Source organism: Salvelinus fontinalis, chromosome 4 (assembly GCF_029448725.1).
Source record: "Salvelinus fontinalis isolate EN_2023a chromosome 4, ASM2944872v1, whole genome shotgun sequence".
NCBI lineage: Eukaryota > Metazoa > Chordata > Actinopteri > Salmoniformes > Salmonidae > Salvelinus > Salvelinus fontinalis.
Window position 1 is genome coordinate 38192163 of NC_074668.1, and position 12344 is coordinate 38204506.

The following is a 12344-nucleotide window of genomic DNA, read 5'->3' on the forward strand; positions in this document are numbered from 1 at the left end:
CCTATTATCGTATTAACCCCTCGTTTCATGTGTCTCTCCTCAGGCCGGTGGTAGCTGGTCCCCTGCAGGACGGTGAGGTGCCGGAGGTCCCTCCCCCCCCTCTGGACATCGAGGGGTCCCCGGCGTACACGATACGGGCCATTCTGGACTCGAGACGCCGGGTGAGGGGCCTGCAGTACCTCGTGGACTGGGAGGGGTACGGTCCGGAGGAGAGGTGCTGGGTACCGGTGGAGGACATTTTGGATCCATCTATGTTAAGGGATTTCCATCGCCTCCATCCGGATCGCCCCGCGCCTCGTCCTCCGGGTCGACCTCGAGGCCGGTGTCGGCGCGCTGCGGGAGCCGCGCGTCAGAGGGGGGGTACTGTCACGACTTCAACCGAGGCAGGCTCTCCTTCCCGTTCGGGTGGCGCTCGGCGGTCGTCGTCACCGGCCTACTAGCTGCCACTGACTCTTTTTCCTCCCCCTCCTTATGTGTTTATTTGTATCACCTGTGTTCAGTTAATTGTTAATTAGTGTGGCTTTATTAGTCAGCCAGCCCGTACGCTTCTTTGTGCGGGATTGTTTCATTGTGGCTTTTGGATTTCGGGAGTGGATGTTATTATTGTGGACTGGGTTTGTTTATCGTGTCGTTGGACCGTTGTGTGTGACACCCAGTACGTCCGTGTTGGACATTGTGTTTGCAAGTTGAGTATTAAAAGACTCAACATATTGAAGCTCTGCTGTTCCTGCGTCTGACTTCGCACCTCCCGACACTCAGAGCGTTACAGTAAGCAACTATGTTGTAGATTTGGCCTTGTGTTTTAGGTTATTGTCCTGCTGAAAAGTTAATTAATCCCCCAGTGTCTGGTGGAAGCAGACTGACCCCGGTTTTCCTCTAGGATTTTGCCTGTGCTTAACTCTATTCCGTTTCTTTTTATCCTAAAAAACGTCCTAGAGAAGCCTACCCATCACATGATGCAGCCACCACTATGCCTGAAAATATGAAGTGGTACACAGTAATGTGTTAGATTTGCCCCAAGTATAATGTTTGTATTTAGGGCATAAAGTACATTTATTTGCCACATTTTATTGCAGTTTTACTTGAATGCCTTATTGCAAACAGGATGCATGTCTTGTAATATTTTTTATTCTGTTACAGGCTTCCTCCTTTTCACTCCGTCAGTTAGGTTAGTATTGTGGAATAACTACAATGTTGTTGATCCATCATCAGTTCTTCTATCACAGCCATTAAACTCTAACTGTTTTAAAGTCACCACAGTTATCATGGTGAAATCCCTGTACGGTTTCAGATATAATTCAATCCTTCCTCTTTGGCAACTGAGTTAGGAAGGACGCCTGTATCTTTGAAGTGACTGTGTGCATTGTGTCACGTTCGTCATACGAATGAGACCAAGGTGCAGCGTTGTATGCGTACATTCTATATTTATTAAAAGAATGAACACTGAACAAACTAACAAAACAACAAAACGAACCGTGAAGCTAATATCAATAGTGCAGACAAGTAACAAAACATAGAACAAGAACCCACGAACACAAAAGGGAAAATGGCTACCTAAATATGATCCCCAATCAGAGACAACGATAAACAGCTGCCTCTGATTGGGAACCATATCAGGCCACCATAGACATACAAATACCTAGACCTACAAAACCCCTAGAACTACAAAAACCATAGATAATACAAAAACTAGCATACCCACCCTCATCACACCCTGACCTAACCAAAATATAAAGAAAACATAGATATTGACACACCATGTAAAGTGTAATTCATATCTTCACCTTGCTCAAAGGGATATTCAATGTCTGCTTTTTAAAATACTTTTATTTTTATACTCGTCTACCAATAGGTGCCCTTAATAATCTTCCTGGTCTTTGTGGTTAAATCTGTGTTTGAAATTCACTGCTCGACTGAGGACCTTACAGATAATTGTATGTGTGGGGTACAGAGATGAGGTAGTCATTCAAAAATCATGTTAAACACTATTTTGCAGTCCATGCGACATTATGTGACTTGTTAAGCACATTTTTTACTTCTGAACTTATTTAGGCATGCCATAACAATGGGGTTGAATACTTATAGACTCAAGACATTTCAGCTTTTCATCTTTAATTAATTTGTAAATGTTTGTCACGCCCTGGTCTTAGTATTATTTGTTTTATTTATTATTTTAGTTAGGGCAGGGTGTGACATGGGGTATGTGTGTATTTTGGGGTATTATATGGTAGAGGGGGTGTTTGTTGTAGTTTATAGTTTTGTGTTGAGTGTATGTGTCTAGCTGTGTCTATGTTGGGTGTAGTTCTAGGAAAGTCTATGGTGGCCGGAATGGGTTCTCAATTAGAGACAGCTGATTTCGGTTGTCTCTGATTGGGAGCCATATTTAAGGCTGCCATAGGCTTTAGCTGTTTGTGGGTCATTGTTTGTGTATATATATAGTTCGACGTAAGTAGTTTGTGTGTGCACTTACGTTTGAAGTTTTCACGATCGTTTGTTGTTTTCGTTAGTGTTGTATAAGTGTATAGTGTTCATCTTCGTCGTTGCTATTAAAAAATAAGATGTATTCAAATCATGTTGCGCCTTGGTCCTCTCGTTCATGTCAACGCGATCGTGACAGAATGACCCATCAATATCAGATCAAGCAACATGACCAGCGGCAACAGGATCAAGGCATTAAGGATTCATGGACATGGGAGGAGATTTTAGATGGTAACGGACCTTGGGCGCAACCGGGAGAATATCGCCTCCCTCGTGAAGAGCTGGAGGCAGCGAAAGCCGAGAGGAGGCGATATGAGGAGGCAGCACGGAGACAAGGCTGGAGACCCGCGAGTACTACCCAAAAATTTATTGGGGGGTGGCTAAGAGGTAGTGGGCCGAGGGCAGGTAGGAGACCTGCGCCCACTTCCCAGGCTAACCGTGGAGAGCGGGAGTACGGGTGGACACCGTGTTACGCAGTAGAGCACACGGTGTCTCCTGTACGTGTTCATAGCCCGGTGCGGGTTATTCCACCTTCCCGCACTGGTAGGGCTAGATTGGGCATTGAGCCAGGTGCCATGATACCGGCTCAACGCGTCTGGTCTCCAGTGCGTCTCCTCGGGCCGGTATACATGGCACCAGCCTTACGCATGGTGTCCCCGGTTCGCCTACATAGCCCGGTGCGGGTTATTCCACCTTCCCGCACTGGTCGGGCGACGGGGAGCATTCAACCAGGTAAGGTTGGGCAGGCTCGATGTTCAAGGGAACCAGTACGCCTGCACGGTCCGGTATTTCCGGCGCCACCTTCCCGCCCCAGTTCAGTTCCACCAGTGCCTACACCACGTAACAGGCTTCCAGTGTGTCTCCAGAGCCCTGTTCCTCCTCCACGCACTCGTCCTATGGTGCGTGTCTCCAGCCCGGTACCACCAATTCCGGCACCACGCACTAAGCCTCTTGTGCGTCTCCAGAGTCCTGTGCATCCTGTTGCTGCTCCCCGCATTAGCCCTGAGATGCGTGTCCCCAGTCCGGTACCACCAGTTCCGGCCCCACGCACTAGGCCTAATGTGCGTCCCCAGGGTCCAGTATGCCCTGTTCCTTCTCCCCGCACTAGCCTGAAAGTGCGTGCCTTTAGCCCGGTGCCTCCAGTTCCGGCACCACGCACCAGGCCTACAGTGCGCCTCATCCGGCCAGAGCCATCCGTCTCCCCAGCGCCGTCTGAGCCATCCGTCTCCCCAGCGCCGTCTGAGCCATCCGTCTCCCCAGCGCCATCTGAGCCATCCGTCTGCCCAGTGCCGTCTGAGCCATCCGTCTGTCCAGAGCCATTAGAGCTGCCCGTCTGTCCGGAGCCGCTAGAGCCATTCGTCAGTCAGGATCTGCCAGAGCCGCCAACCAGACAGGATCTGCCAGAGCCGCCAACCAGACAGGATCTGCCAGAGCCGCCAACCAGACAGGATCTGCCAGAGCCGCCAACCAGACAGGATCTGCCAGAGCCGCCAACCAGACAGGATCTGCCAGAGCCGCCAACCAGACAGGATCTGCCAGAGCCGCCAACCAGACAGGATCTGCCAGAGCTGTCAGCCAGCCATGAGCGTCCGGATCCGTCTGCCAGCCATGAGCGTCCGGATCCGTCAGCTAGCCATGAGCAGCCAGATCTGTCAGCCAGCCATGAGCCGTCCAACCAGGATCCGCCGGAGCCGTCATCCAGCCAGGATCTGCCCATTATCCTGGTGCTGCCCCTTATCCTGGTGCTGCCCCTTATCCTGGTGCTGCCCCTTATCCTGGTGCTGCCCCTTATCCTGGTGCTGGCCCTTATCCTGGTGCTGGCCCTTATCCCGGTGCTGGCCCTTATCCCGGTGCTGCCCCTTATCCCGGTGCTGCCCCTTATGACTATGGTGGGGTGGGGACCACGACCAGTGCCGGAGCCGCCGCCGTGGAAGGAAGCCCACCCAGACCCTCCCCTAGACTATGTGTTGGTGCGTCCGGAGTTCGCGCCTTAAGGGGGGGGTTATGTCACGCCCTGGTCTTAGTATTATTTGTTTTATTTATTATTTTAGTTAGGTCAGGGTGTGACATGGGGTATGTGTGTATTTTGGGGTATTATATGGTAGAGGGGGTGTTTGTTGTAGTTTATGGTTTTGTGTTGAGTGTATGTGTCTAGCTGTGTCTATGTTGGGTGTAGTTCTAGGAAAGTCTATGGTGGCCGGAATGGGTTCTCAATTAGAGACAGCTGATTTCGGTTGTCTCTGATTGGGAGCCATATTTAAGGCTGCCATAGGCTTTAGCTGTTTGTGGGTCATTGTTTGTGTATATGTATAGTTCGACGTAAGTAGTTTGTGTGTGCACTTACGTTTGAAGTTTTCACGATCGTTTGTTGTTTTCGTTAGTGTTGTATAAGTGTGTAGTGTTCATCTTCGTCGTTGCTATTAAAAAAGAAGATGTATTCAAATCATGTTGCGCCTTGGTCCTCTCGTTCATGTCAACGCGATCGTGACAATGTTTCTAAAAACATTATTCCACTTTTACATTATGGGGTATTTTGTGTAGGCCAGTCCCCCCAGAAATCAGAATTTAATCAATTTGAAATTCAGGCTGTAACACAACAAAATGTGGAAAAAGTAAAATGGTGTGAATACTTTCTGAAGGCACTGTAGCTAGCTACGTGAGCTAACGTAAGCTATTGAATTGCTTGAAAATACGTCCAGCAGTGTCAACAATCTTCATTCGCGGTTACTAGGTAAAAATATTGCTTTGGACGTGTCTGCCGATGTACTCTTCCACACTTTGCTTACTTCCTTACAAATAAAAATTGCAGTACACTGAAGTATAACTGCAGTTAGAGTGCAGTATAACTGCAGTATGCTGCAAAAAATAACACAGTTTTTTTTTACTGCAGTAGTTTTGCACCTATTGGTAGACGAGTATAAAAATATTTTAAAAAGCAGTACACTGCAGTTATTCTGCAATTACTGTGTCCAAAATACCACAGTTGACTGCAGTTACTGAAGTTTCAAAACCGCAATCTTTTTTTGTAACGGTTGATATCTAGTGAACTCGTTCAAAACTGCCACTGTCCTGCTGTGTCAGTTGACCAACTGTGTTTACACTCGAACACAACTTATCCTTGCGCCCATCATCACAGCGGATTAATGAAATTATCACGTTTCAGGAGAAGACCCAGTTGCAGACAGTGTCGAAGTAACAAAAGTTTATTACTCGAACAGGGGGCAGACAAAACGACAAGTCAAGGGCAGGCAGAGGTCAGTAATCCAGATCAGAGTCCATAAGGTACAGAACGGCAGGCAGTCTCGGGGTCAGGGCAGCCAGAGGTCAATAATCCAGGGTGGTGTGACAAGATACAGAACGACAGGCAGGCTCAGGTTCAGGGCAGGCAGAATGGTCAAAACCGGGAAAACTAGAAAACAGGTACTGGAAAAGGACAGGAGCAAGTGGGAAAACGCTGGTAGGCTTGACAAACAAAACCAACTGTCAACAGACAAACAGAGAACACAGGTATAAATACACTGGGGATAATTGGGCTCCTGAGTAGCGCAGTGGTCTAAAACACTGAATCTCAGTGTAAGAGCTGTCACTGCAGTACCTGGTTTGAATCCAGGCTGCATCACATCTGGCCCTGATTGGGAGTCCCAATTGTGGTGCACAATTGGCCCAGCGTCGTCTGGTTTGGCTGGGGTAGGCTGTCATTGTAAATAACAATTTGTTCATAACTGACATGCCTAGTTAAATAAAGGTTAAAAATTATATATATATATTTTTTTTAAGAAACAAAAAAATACAAAAAAGATGTGGAAGATGGGCGACATCTGGAGGGGGGTGGAGACAAGCACAAAGGCAGGTGAAAAAGATCAGGGTGTGACAGAAATACACAGTTTGGAGATTTTAAAAAAATAATGAAAAAAATGATTTAGAAATTGTGTAATCTAATATATACTTGTTAAGAATACTGAGCGTACAAAGTGCGAACCACACAGCTTTGGATTTGTTAGAATGTCTATTTCTCTGCTTTTGAGAGGAGCTGGCTAGTACATACAGTACAAATTGACTTTCAGCAATTGCCCTAAGCTAATGATGTGCTACTTTCAAATTCCTTCAAACTGCAGAGACATAAAAATGGTATCCATGAGTTTGTATGACTCTGGGTAAGGAGGAAATTACCCAAAATCATCAAATCCCAAAGTATCCCTTTAACCCCTAAGCCTAACCCCTGGCCTAGCTAACAATATCCACCTAGCTAATTGAAATGTTAGTCGCTTATCTAACATTAGCCAAAATAAATTGGAATTCGTAAAATATCATACAAATTGTCATTTGTAACATATCATACCATTGATGGACATCCACATATTGGATCCACTCTACTCAGCAAATTGGATGCAGTCTATCACAGTGCCATTCGTTTTGTCACCAAAGCCCCATATACTACCCACCACTGCGACCTGTATGCTCTCGTTGGCTGGCCCTCGCTTCATATTCACTGGTCACCATAGCAGCACCCACCCGTAGCACGCGCTCCAGCAGGTATATTTCATTGGTCACCCCTAAAGCCAATTCCTCATTTGGCCACCTTGCCTTCCAGTTCTCTGCTGCCAATGACTGGAAATAATTGCAAAAGTCATTGAAACAGGAGACTCATATCTCCCTCACTAACTTTAAGCACCAGCTGTCTGAGCAGCTCACAGATTACTGCACCTGTACATAGCCCATCTGTAAATAGCCAATCCAACTACCTCATCCCCATACTGTTATTTTTATTTTCTTGCTCCTTTGCTCCCCAGTATCTCTACTTGCACATTCATCTTCTACATATCTATCACTCCAGTGTTTAATTGCTAAATTGTAATTATTTCGCCACTATGACCTATTTATTGCCATAGCTCCCTTATCTTTCAATGATGTTTCTAGAGACAATATCTCTCTCATCATCACTCAATGCCTAGGTTTACCTCCACTGTATTCACATCCTACCATACCTTTGTCTGTACATTATACCTTGAAGCTATTTTATCGCCCCCAGAACCCTGCTCCTTTTACTCTCTGTTCCGAACGTCCTAGATGACCAATTCTCATAGCTTTTAGCCGTACCCTTATCCTACTCCTCCTCTGTTCCTCTAGTGATGTAGAGGTGAATCCAGGCCCTGCAGTGCCTAGCTCCACTCCTATTCCCCAGACGCTCTCTTTTGATGACTTCTGTAACCGTAATAGCTTTGGTTTCATGCATGTTAACATTAAGCCCCCTCCCTAAGTTTGTTTTATTCACTGCTTTAGCACACTCTGCCAACCCGGATGTCCTAGCCGTGTCTGAATCCTGGCTTAAGAAGACCACCAAAAACTCTGAAATCTCCATCCCTAACTACATAATTTTCAGACAAGATAGAACGGCCAAAGGGGGCGGTGTTGCAAACTACTGCAGAGATAGCCTGCAGAGTTCTGTCCTAATATCCAAAACAATTTGAACTTCTACTTTTAAAAACGCATCCCCCTAAAAACAAGTCTCTCACATTTGCCGCTTGCTATAGACCACCCTCTGCCCCCAGCTGTGCTCTGGACACCATATGTGAACTGATTGCCCCCCATCTATCTTCAGAGCTCGTGCTGCTAGGTGACCTAAACTGGGACATGCTTAACACCCCAGCCATCCTACAATCTAAGCTTGATGACATCAATCTCACACAAATTATCAATGAACCTACCAGGTACCACCCCAAAGCAGTAAACACGGGCACCCTCATAGATATCATCCTAACCAACTTGCCCTCTAAATACACCTCTGCTGTTTTCAACCAAGATCTCAGCGATCACTGCCTCATTGCCTGCATCCGTAATGGGTCAGCGGTCAAACGACCTCCACTCATCACTGTCAAACGCTCCCAGAAACACTTCAGCGAGCGGGCCTTTCTAATCGACCTGGCCCGGGTATCCTGGAAGGATATTGACCTCATCCCGTCAGTAGAGGATGCCTGTTTTTTTTTTTTTAAATGCCTTCCTCACCATCTTAAATAAGCATGCCCCATTCAAGAAATTTAGAACCAGGAACAGATATAGCCCTTGGTTCTCTCCAGACCTGACTGCCCTTAACCAACACAAAAACATCATATGGCGTTCTGCATTAGCATCGAACAGCCCCCGTGATATGCAACTTTTCAGGGAAGTTAGAAACCAATATACACAGGCAGTTAGAAAAGCCAAGGCTAGCTTTTTCAAGCAGAAATTTGCTTCCTGCAACACAAACTCAAAAAAGTTCTGGGACACTGTAAAGTCCATGGAGAATAAGAACACCTCCTCCCAGCTGCCCACTGCACTGAGGATAGGAAACTCTGTAACCCCTGATAAATTCACTATAATTGAGAATTTCAATAAGCATTTTTCTACGGCTGGCCATGCTTTCCACTTGGCTACCCCTACCCCTGTCAACAGCACTACACCCCCCACAGCAACTCGCCCAAGCCTTCCCCATTTATTCTTCTCCCAAATCCAGTCAGCTGATGTTCTGAAAGAGCTGCAAAATCTGGACACCTACAAATCAGCCAGGCTAGACAATCTGGACCCTTTCTTTCTAAAACTATCCACCGAAATTGTTGCAACCCCTATTACTAGCCTGTTCAACCTCTCTTTCGTGTCGTCTGAGATTCCCAAAGATTGGAAAGCAGCTGCGGTCATCCCCCTCTTCAAATGGGGGGACACTCTTGACCCAAACTGCTACAGACCTATATCTATCCTACCCTGCCTTTCTAAGGTCTTCGAAAGCCAAGTCAACAAACAGATTACCGACCATTTCGAATCCCACCGCACCTTCTCCGCTATGCAATCTGGTTTGAGAGCTGGTCATGGGTGCACCTCAGCCACGCTCAAGGTCCTAAACTATATCTTAACCGCCATCGATAAGAAACAATACTGTGCAGCCGTATTCATTGACCTGGCCAAGGCTTTCGACTCTGTCAATCACCACATTCTCATCGGCAGACTCGATAGCCTTGGTTTCTCAAATGATTGCCTCGCCTGGTTCACCAACTACTTCTCTGATAGAGTTCAGTGTGTCAAATCGGAGGGCCTGTTGTCCGGCCTCTGGCAGTCTCTATGGGGGTGCCACAGGGTTCAATTCTTGGGCCGACTCTCTTCTCTGTATACATCAATGATGTCGCTCTTGCTGCTGGTGAGTCTCTGATCCACCTCTACGCAGATGACACCATTCTGTATACTTCTGGCACTTCTTTGGACACTGTGTTAACAACCCTCCAGACGAGCTTCAATGCCATACAACTCTCCTTCCGTGGCCTCCAACTGCTCTTAAATACAAGTAAAACTAAATGCATGCTCTTCAACCGATCGCTGCCTGCACCTGCCTGCCCGTCCAGCATCACTACTCTGGATGGTTCTGACTTAGAATATGTTGACAACTACAAATACCTAGGTGTCTGGTTAGACTGTAAACTCTCCTTCCAGACTCACATCAAACATCTCCAATCCAAAGTTAAATCTAGAATTGGCTTCCTATTTCGCATCAAAGCATCCTTCCCTCATGCTGCCAAACATACCCTTGTAAAACTGACTATCCTACCGATCCTCGACTTCGGCGATGTCATTTACAAAATAGCCTCCAATACTCTACTCAGCAAATTGGATGCAGTCTATCACAGTGCCATCCGTTTTGTCACCAAAGCCTCAAATACTACCCACCACTGCAACCTGTACGCTCTCGTTGGCTGGCCCTCGCTTCATACTCGTCGCCAAACCCACTGGCTCCAGGTCATCTACAAGACCCTGCTAGGTAAAGTCCCCCCTTATCTCAGCTCGCTGGTCACCATAGCAGCACCCACCTGTAGCACATGTTCCAGCAGGTATATCTCTCTGGTCATCCCCAAAGCCAATTCCTCCTTTGGCCGCCTCTCCTTCCAGTTCTCTGCTGCCAATGACTGGAACGAACTACAAAATTCTCTGAAACTGGAAACACTTATCTCCCTCACTAGCTTTAAGCACCAGCTGTCAGAGCAGCTCACAGATTACTGCACCTGTACATAGCCCATCTATAATTTAGCCCAAACAACTACCTCTTCCCCTACTGTATTTATTTATTTAGCAGCCCATTATTTGTATTTCTACTTTGCACATTCTTCCACTGCAAATCTACCATTCCAGTGTTTTACTTGCTATATTGTATTGTATTTACCTCGCCACCGTGGCCTTTTTTTGCATTTACCTCCCTTACCTCACCTCATTTGCTCACACTGTATATACTTATTTTTCTACTGTATTATTGACTGTATGTTTGTTTTACTCCATGTGTAACTCTGTGTTGTTGTATGTGTCGAACTGCTTTGCTTTATCTTGGCCAGGTCGCAGTTGTAAATGAGAACTTGTTCTTAACTAGCCTACCTGGTTAAATAAAGGTGAAATAAAAAAATAATTAATACATACCACACGAAACGTAACATATCAGTCCCCCGGATTTACATTTACTATGCTACGTCTACCCCTGAGTCCAGGTTGACAAAAAGCATTCTACCTTGAACCAGAAAGGGTTCTTCAAAGGATTATCCTATGAGACAGCAGAAAAACCCTTTTAGGTTCTAGATAGCACCTTTTTTTCTAAGAGTGTAAGTAATCCTGGTAAAAACCTAGTGCTATCATGTTCACAATGCTATGCAATGACATTGCCTTAAGTCAGATAGCACAATGATTTGTCAGTTGAGGGGGGCGAGTGTCCCATAGAAGTGACGCCACCTGATGTAAGACAATAATGCAATGACTGTTGCAACAGATTATTGGCACTCAAAAGCTCAGTTTTTCCAGAATAGTGTCATCAAAAAGAAGTCTACTTGTTTGTAATGAAAATGTCATCACATTTCCAGATCAACAACAACATGAAACATCCTTCCCACATCCGGCTGATTTGCACCCTCACTGTGGTTCATACCTATCCTGTATACATGCTTTTATTTATGTACAAAAACTCCACGCATATGACGTAGACAAAGTTTTTACACTTGTGACGTGTGCTTTGTATGTGCATAGAGCCTCTAACTGAGTGGCCTATGTTTAGAGGAACTTATTTCCTGTTTACATTTACTAAAAATGGTGTTGTTTCCTGGTCCTGTTGGCTTAATATGGGGTTTTGTAAAAAGGCCTAGTAATGTCACAATTACAGTACACTGCCTTTGGCCTAAATTAACTCTGCTATACACAAAACTATACATCGTAGTAGAGGTGAAAGTGTATAGCTGTAACTTGATATAGTTCCAAATGTGCATGCCTTAAACTAACAAAAACCTGAGTTGTAGGCCTAATACCTTCACTATGCGTAGTACCAAATTGTGCACCAAACCCTAGATTCATGTTGCGTTGCGTTGCGTGCGCTACATGCCTCCAAAAGAGGGTCAAAACTGTTTCACGGCATTGTGGTCATCGCAACTGCATCAATTACAGATCATTATTTAGTTGACATGATTATGGTTATATTTGCATCCTTATTCATAAAGTAGTACGAGCACAACCGTATCGTGACACAATCAGTGACAAACGTGTGTGTACTGTAAGTGTGTGTGTGTGTGTGTACTGTAAATGTATGCGTGTGTTTCCTCATCAAACCCTGGTGACTCCACACTAATCTAACAGAAATTGAGTTGACAACGACATGTTCAATTCACTTCCCCAACCACTAAATTAGTCCATAAAAAAAGTCTGCTCTCCCAGTAGAATAAAAGTTAAACAACTTCAGCTATATTCTCCGTAACAGCACACAAGGACAATGTTTTGAAGTCTTTGTAGCAGCCCCTAAAGTGGAGTTGCAATGAAGAAGCTGTAGAATTAGAATTTCTGTTGTTCAATTTCTATTGAATGAGTTGCTGTTCAGGACC